Here is an 8308-nt window from a genome sequence, read left to right as displayed (position 1 = left end):
AACATACTTGCTGCCAGCAAAGGCTTAGGGCATGGCCAGATGGTTCAGGATCTCAGGCCAAAATTTCCCGAGAATCTCAATCTCTTTTAGGTACAAAATGAGCACATCTCTAGTCTTTTCTTTAAGTCCAGGGAAGTATTTCTTTCATATTGCTTAATATCTTTTGGTTGTAAAATGGAGAAATCTTTAGTCCTTTCTGTTATTCCAAGGGAGTGTTTCCTTAGGCTATGCAGAGGAGAAAAAGGAGGCTGGCTTGTGGCTGCCCTTTGGACTTTCCCACTGGACTCCTGGGTCATCCTAGGTCTCGGAACGTCAGACGTTCAACTTGCCTTTACTGTTCATTGTACTCAGCACTGAGCACCTGCCAGGGGCCTTCCCAGGTAAATGTGTCCTTGAGGTCCACCCTTGCCAGCCTCTTATTTGATCTGATATTTGATGCCTTGGGCTGGTCACAGTGCCTGTCACATGGTCGGCATTCAGTCTTACTGTGTCTGACTATTGTACTGAGCATTATTTCACTCAACTTTCATCAAACCCTAAAATGGGCATCTCCTCCGAGATGCCTCTGCTTCTTGCCATCTCAACTCCCTGTGAAGAGCCACCGGCCTCAGTAGCGTGAATCCTTGTGTCAGTGTGACAGATGGAGCAGTGATCTATAAGACTGCCTGACTGGCTTGCCTTCTTGCACTAGCATGTTATTTGCAGCTCCCAAGCCTGCTGCATTATGAATGAGCATGAATCAGATAGGAGAGAAGGTTTCCGGGGGGCCCTCCTTTCTTCCCCTAAAGGAAAAGCACCACTGCCATCTTCTCAGCTGTGTGTCATTCCTGTCAGGCCGAGGTGGGAAAATCTCATCATTGATTAGTCCCCAGGCACTGAACTCACTTTCTAAATGGCATGTGAACCTGTGAAATTAAAAAAAGAAAGAAATTGTATGAGTCACTGTCCTTTGAGGGAGGGGAAGGTGGAGATCCTCTCCACTCCTTCCTCCCACCTCTGGTTCTCCAGGGCTAAACTGGTCTTCTTTGCAAAGCAGGATTTTCTTGGTGGTGCCTGAACTCAGGTCCCCTTTCGGGCTTGTCCTGGGAGTGTTCAGCAAACCAGATCTGCTGGCCCTGTTTGTGGCAGGGCCATGCCATGGGGGATTAACGTGGTGGAGCTGGGAGGTGACATGTGGAAGGGGAGCCTCTCCAGCCAATGGGCGCTGTGGCAGACCCTGGTTCCCAAGGGCCTAGGAAGCTCCTGCCATCCTCTCCTCCAGCGCCACCTCCCTCCACCTTCCTCCCCAGGTCTCTGGCCTCTGCCTTGCCCTGCATTTTCTGGCCGTGGGAGCCTAGCTTCCCAAAGCTGGAGACTCATTTGACCTTCCTTTCATTTGGGCTTCCAGCAAAGGCCTAGAGAGCACAAAGTTGCTTTGAACTTGCATAAAATATATTGGTTTCAAGGCTGGGTTCCTCTTCCTGCTGTTCTGTGTTCCCTAGAGCTTTTGCCATTTGTTGAGGACTTTTTAATCAATATCTCCCTCCCTAGAGGCTGCAATCATAGAACAGGAACTCTGGGAAGGAGTCACAGAACATTGTATCTGAACCTCCTGTGTGCTCTTTCTATGGCTAGAAGGTGGCACCAGGTGACTGAGTCCAGTGCTCTCTTTGTGCAGTGGAGGAAAGTGAAGTCCAGGAGAGGGGAGTGTCACGTTCCTTGTCACGCAGTTCTTGCTGGACGGGAGCTGGACCCCCAGTCTGCTGATTCTGTCTCCCCTTCAAGGGACCATCAGCTCACCCGACTGTATTTTCTGTAAGCAGTGACCAGTGTCTAAAGGTACTTATATGTTTACCTGACTCTTCTCTGTCTGTCCCCCACCAGCATGACACATCCACCAGCATGACACTTCCACCAACATGACAGAGCTTTGGGATGTTGTTGCTCTCATCTTCAGCACAACCCTATGCTTGAACAGTGTCTGACACATAGTAGGACCTCAGCAGATACTTGTGGACTGACTCTGTCCAGTGCCTTTTCTGCAACTCCAGTCTGCTTTAGGAGCCCTGTGAACTCAGTGTTTAAGAAGAAACACTAAACCAGAGACTCACTCAGGTAAATAAAATGGCTCATCCTTCCTGGGCTCTTACTTCAGTGAACAGGCTGGTCACAACTGGACAAATAAGGAGAACAGCTCTGTGAATCACTCTCTTTGCTCCTGCCTTTGGCACCCAGAGAGGTTACCTCACCCATCTCGAGGCAGAAAGAGCTGCTGGATTACTCACCTCCTGGAGAGTTCGTCACCAGCTGCAAGCTCTTCCTGTGTCCACGAGGCAGTGTCGAGAAACCAAAGGCAGTGGCAGAACAACACGTGGAGCGTGACCCCGCTGCAAAATGGCACACACAGGGAGTCTGAGCATCAGTGCAGAGAAAAGGGTCTCAGGGATGCACCCCTTAAGAGTGGGTGCCCTGAGGGGAGGACTTGGTTTGGGGCTATTATATTCAGGGAGGGTGGCGCTTACTTTGTACACTGCACATTTTATAGCATAAATGTTTGAAATAGAAACCACTATAAACAATTTTTTAAAATAAATTCTTACAGGGCACATGGCTCACACCTGTAAACCCACCACTGTGGGAGGCTGAGGCAGGTGAACTGCGTGAGCTAAGGAGTTCAGGACCAGCCTGGGCAACATGACGAAACCTTATCTCTACAAAAAAATAAGAAAATTAGCCGGGCGTGGTGGTGCGCACCAGTAGTCCCAGTTACTGGGGAGGCTGAGGTGGGAGGATCACCTGAGCCCAGGGAGATCGAGGCTGCAGTGAGCCATGACCAAGTCACTGCACTCCAGCCTGGGCAACAGAGCAAGACCCCATCTCACAAAATAAATGATCTCTGAGAATCCAAAATAGCTGCTGTCCCCACATCCTCTCTCACTCCCTCTACTTTCTCTCTGTCTTTCTATTTTACCTGGGCTGGAGGTAGACCCAGGAATTCAAAACTTTGTCTTAAATCATAGCAAAATGCTCTAATTCAAAGATGCAGAAGAAAGTCTAGGCTTCAAATGTTTAGGCCCTGGAGGAATGAGGTCAAATCTTTTATTGACCGAAAGGACAAATAGTTCACTGGGTTCCATGGACATAAATTGCCCCACCAGCCCCACACAACAGCCTTCTTTTTTCCTACCCACTTTCCCAGGCCTTTTCTCTCCAGAGACTCGGGCCCAGATTTCTCGTCTAAATGACACAGCCTCCCCCCACAGCAGGCAGTGCACTAACAACGTGTGATAAGGTGGAGCTTCCCAAGCTTTGTGCTGTATCGGAATCCTCTTGGGCAGCTTTCACTAGGATTTGTACCCCACGGAGCCTCCTAGGGGTCTTCCTGCAGCCCAGGTAGGGTAGGAAGTGAGGGAGGACAGAGGAAGGGCTGAAGGAGGCCAGGAAGGAAGGGAGGTCACCGGAGAGCCACAGGGTGAACTTTCTGGAAACCCCAACTGAATTTGTTCTGTTTTTATTTAAAAAACGTAAACTTCCCGGCGGTTTTGACACGTCCCGAACCAGAAGTCCACAGCTGCATGTTACTCTAACCAAGCTAGGCTGAAAAATTCCCCCAACTCCTGTTCCCACAGGAGGGTAGAGAACGTGGCCCTCCTTCAAGAAGGGCACGGAGCTGCGGGAGGGGCCCAGGAGGGAAGCGAGTGTGGCCAGCGTTGAAACGGCCTTAGAGGCCAATTTTGGGCCCCATTTCTAAGCATAGGGAGCTCACTTCTGCCAGGAAGCTGGCTGTAGCCTGGGGCTTTCCTGCTCAGACAGGGCTGTGTTGAGGACAGATTCCAGGGCCCTCGGAGAGAGCCTGGCAGGGCACTGCCTAGGGGAAGGAGGACAGCAGAGGCTGCACCGGTGTTCAACTTGGCCACCTGGCCATGGATCTGAGGTAAGGCGACAAAAGAGGGATTCAGAGGAAACAAACAAACCGAGCTGTTGGGGGTGGGGGGCCCGTGGGAGGAGAAGAAGAGAGACCTGAGGCCCTGGTAACCCCCAAACACTTTCCCAGAGAGCAGCAGAGCCTGAAAGTCCAGTTTGGTGAATGGGTGGAGAGGAGAAGAAAATTTCTCTTCAGCAAAGCCAGCGTTGAAGTAAGCAGAAAGATAATTATTTCTCCTTCAGGTAATGCAACTTCCTCAGTATGGTGTAGTCAAGATGGCCCTACTAATTTCAGAGGCTGCATTTAGGTTTCCATTTCAGGAGAGGGGAAAGAAAAGGCTCCCCCGTCATGGCCAGTGAGCACAAGAGCAAAGCGAAGCCATCCTCCCGAAGCGAAGCCATCCTCCCAGTGTGTGGGCGTCCCGTGAAAGTGCTCTGCCAGACAGCTGTGCCTGCCCCCTGGCTGGGCCACGTCCCCACTGTCCTGAGGCTGGGGACAGTCAGTCAACCTGGATAACCTTTCCCAGGGTCTCAGTGGGCTGGACTTGTCTTCCGTCTTCCAAGCAAGGCTGACAGTCGGCCCAGTGGCCTTTTCTTCTTTCTGGAAAACAACTTTGCTGATGGTTGCTTGTTTTATGAGACTGGGGACCCCTGTTCCACAGGGGAGGCACTTCTCTGGCTCAGAAGGGCTCTCTTGCTCTTCGCCCCAGTGACACCCTATCCCCTGGGACCGCAGATCCTCAGTTCTCTGGACACCCAGGTCTACACATTTCTACAGCTTTCCATGAATGTGTGTGAAGGGGTGACCCTGCACTTCCAAGACTGCCCATCCCATCTGCACTCAGATGGCTCCAGGTGCCCAGGGCCATGCCTCCTCCCTCTGCTCCTCCTGCCCATCTCCCTTCACCACAGCTGCCGGGGAAAGAGCCTCAGCTCCTGTCACCTATACCAAGGTCGTAGCCTCACAATCCCTACCTGCCCTCAGAGTCTTTCCTCACCAGACACCTCCAGAGAATCTTCTCAAGTGCTAATTTGTTCTTGCCCACTCTGTACAGTCTTTGATGAATTACTGCTCCCAGGATATGGCTCTGCCTCCCACCCTTCCCCCTGCAGCCTCACCTCCCTGCACCCCAGCCCATCACCACCCAGCCTCCTGGCCTCAGCCTCCCGCTCCAGAAACTCAGGACCCTCGCGCCACCTGAAGGCACTGTGCCATCCTCACTCAGACCTATGCATGGTAACCCCGGCTCGGATGGCACCTCACCACCACCCTCTTGACAGAATTCAGCCCCAAGAGTACCCTCCTCAATGCTGCCCGAGTTAGCCAGTGCCTCCAGTGTCCCAGGCGACGACATTGTCATTAAAAAAAACTCTTCTTTATGCATCGTAATGACTTATTTTCACAACCCCCACCCCCTACTGGACAGTGAATTCTTGAGAGTTTCGGAAACCCACATGCTAGCACAGGGTCATCGCATAATTGACGCTCAATGAAAGAGAGAGGGAAGAAGAGAGAGGGAAGAGGAAGGCACCAGGTTAGATGCTAAACTTGTGGTCAAAAGCTTTCCTAAGTCCGGTGTAGTGGCTCACGACTGTAATCCCAGCACTTTGGGAGGCCAAGGCTGGCGGATCACCTGAGGTCAGGAGTTTGAGACCAGCTTGGCCAACATGATGAAACCCCATCTCTACTGAAAATACAAAAATTAGCTGGGCATGGTGGCAGGCACCTGTAATCCCGGCTACTTAGGAGGCTGAGGCAGGAGAATCTCTTGAACCCAGGAGGAGGAGGTTGCAGTGAGCCAAGATCGCGACATTGCACTCCAGCCTGGGTGATACTGAGATTCTGAAAGAAAGAAAGAAAGAAAGAAAGAAAGAAAGAAAGAAAGAAAGAAAGAAAGAAAGAAAGAAAGAAAGAAAGAAAGAAAGAAAGAAAGAAAGAAAGAAAGAAAGAGAGAGAGAAAGAAAGAGAGAGAGAGAGAAAGAAAGAAAGAAAGAGAAAGAAAGGGAGAAAGAAGGAAGGAAGGAAAGAAAAGAAAAGAAAAAAAGAAAAGAAAAGAAAAGAAAAGAAAAGAAAAGAAAAGAAAGAGCAGTTGAAAATTGTGTCTGAGGCTCAGAGCTGTGTCTGGGATGAGACAAGGGAGACCCTCATTCCCGGGTCTTGCCTATGCAGATGGGCACCGGACAGTGAGGGCTCCTTAAGCTTTGTGGCCTGGACAGTGCTCTTCCCTTCCTAATTCCTGGAGGCTTCAGTCGTATTTGTCACAGCTCAAGCTCACTCACTGATTTATAAAGCCACTGGCTGTTTGCTGGGCATCTACTGTGTTAGCTCGGTCTCAGGCACGGGGCGTAATACAACTGTGGGTGAGAAAGCCACTGTACGTGCCCTCAGAGAACTCATGGTCTAGGAGGAGAGACAGACAGTCAAATAGTAAATCAATTCACATTTAACTCAAACCATGATGCGGACTATAAAGTAAGGGGATGCACAGCTCTTAAAACAGGACCCAGTGAAAAAACTGCACCTTCCCCGGAGGAGAGAATCTGGAACCAGCACCAAACAACTCAGCCAGACAATGGCTCCCGTTCGGCAAGCCCCTCTCCAGCCTCTCCTTCCCCAGCACTGTGCCACTATGTCCTCTGCCCCCACCCCTAGAGCAATCTAGTCAGGACACTGCAGATAACTCTGTCTTATGAGGCAACAGCTCCCAAGAAACTCTCTTTGAGGTCCTTAAGCGGATGATGTGGAAATGTCCACAGTGGCGCTATGTGTGGTAACATGGTATATAAGTAACATAGGTGTCCAGCGTGAGAGAAATGGATAAAAACAATGTGGTGATCCCATACCAAAGCGCGGTGGCTCACGCCTATAATCCCAGCACTTTGGGAAGCCGAAGCTGGCAGATCACCTGAGGTCAGGAGTTCAAAACCAGCCTGGCCAACAAGGTGAAACCCCCATCTCTAAGTAGAGGTGTGTACAGGTGGCACACACCTGTAATCTCAGCTACTCGGAAGGTTGAGGCACAAGAATCGCTTGAACCCAGGAGGCGGAGGTTGCAGTGAGCCAAGATCTCACCACTACACTCCAACCTGAGCAACACAGCGAGACTCTGTCTCGAAAAGAGCAAAAAAATAATTCTGTGCATCAGTAGGAATTAACAAGCTAGATGTACACACAGCAACATGGAGGGATCATGAAAACAGAGTGCAGAGTAAAGAAATGGAATGAGATTTCCAACATGCTACCATTTATATAAATTTAAAACATACCCCAAACTGTGCTATGTATTTTACAAGGATATATCTATAGATAGATACACACACACACACACACACACCCCTCACATATATAAACACACACATATCTAAGAACAGATATCAAATACATTGTGGTGGGTGCCTGCTGAGGAGAGGAGACTAGGGATAAAGGGGGAGAATAGAATAATACCTGACATGGAAGGGCTTTGCATGTGAACGGAGGCATGTGGTCAGCTTCCTCTTCTGCTCCTGCAATCCAGCACAAAAGAAGACAATGCAAACCCAGCCCACCAACCTGTACAAACCCTGACTGCATGAGCATGGTGATTTCATTCCATTCTTTTCAGGGAACTTAGAAATTACTCCTACCCAATTTCTCACTTTTGGGTTAAGAAACTCAAGGCCCAGAGAGGGCAGGTGAGTTGTCCCACAGTCACACGGCTCCTTGGTGGCAGGAGGAGAATGTTCTAGCCCCCAGCTGGCACTCTCTGTGTCCCGTCCTCTGCCCGGTTCCATTTTCTGACCGCTTGGCCTAACATTTCCACAATGTTTGTTTAAAGGGCTTGGCTGTGTTTATCTTAGCACATGAGTGCCCAGTCTGAAGTCACGCACTGGCATTAGCTGGCCTTTTCCTATGTGAAGTTCAAGGTGAAGGCCTCCTAGGGGGCGGGAGGCTCAGGTACTACTTTATGTTTGTTGTTTAGTGTTTTTTCTCTTTCCAGGACAACCGCCTCAAACCTCAGATGAGCTCACTGACTCACCTGGGCAGGTAAGCACAGAACCTGGACAGGGCTCTAATGGGAGTGCATGCTGGCTGGAGGAAATGAGGTCATTGTGGGGCTGAGGGCCTTTAGAGGCCCCATCTTTCCCACAGCCTGTTCAGCATTGGCTCTGAGCACAACACATCCAGAAGCCTCTGCAGAGTGTGGGTATGATGTGTTGATGTGCTGATGTCAACAGTTTTGCTGGAACCCATGGACCCATAAAGCTGCTGGCAAGGAAATTGAGCAGGGTATTAATTTGGGCAGGTGGTCAAGGGTTTATGATCTTTTTTTTTTTTTTTTTTTTTTGAGACGGAGTCTCGCTCTGTCGCCCGGGCTGGACTGCAGTGGCGCGATCTCGGCTCACCGCAAGCTCCGCCTCCCGGGTT

General features: G+C 50.2%; 1 long non-coding RNA gene across 1 annotated transcript; it reads right to left on the bottom strand.

The window, feature by feature from the left end:
- LOC107129846 (uncharacterized) lies at positions 1-7687 on the bottom strand. Its single transcript, XR_001491081.3, has 3 exons — positions 7349-7687; positions 2265-2366; positions 1-905 (listed from the first exon to the last, which is right to left on the bottom strand). It is a non-coding gene; the product is annotated as an uncharacterized lncRNA (long non-coding RNA).
- Positions 7688-8308: the final 621 nt, after the last annotated feature.

The sequence above is a fragment of the Macaca fascicularis genome, chromosome 5 (genome assembly GCF_037993035.2).
Source record: "Macaca fascicularis isolate 582-1 chromosome 5, T2T-MFA8v1.1".
In the NCBI taxonomy this organism is placed as follows: Eukaryota; Metazoa; Chordata; class Mammalia; order Primates; family Cercopithecidae; genus Macaca; species Macaca fascicularis.
Note: the sequence above shows the minus strand (reverse complement) of the source record. Positions and strands in the feature narration are given on the sequence as shown.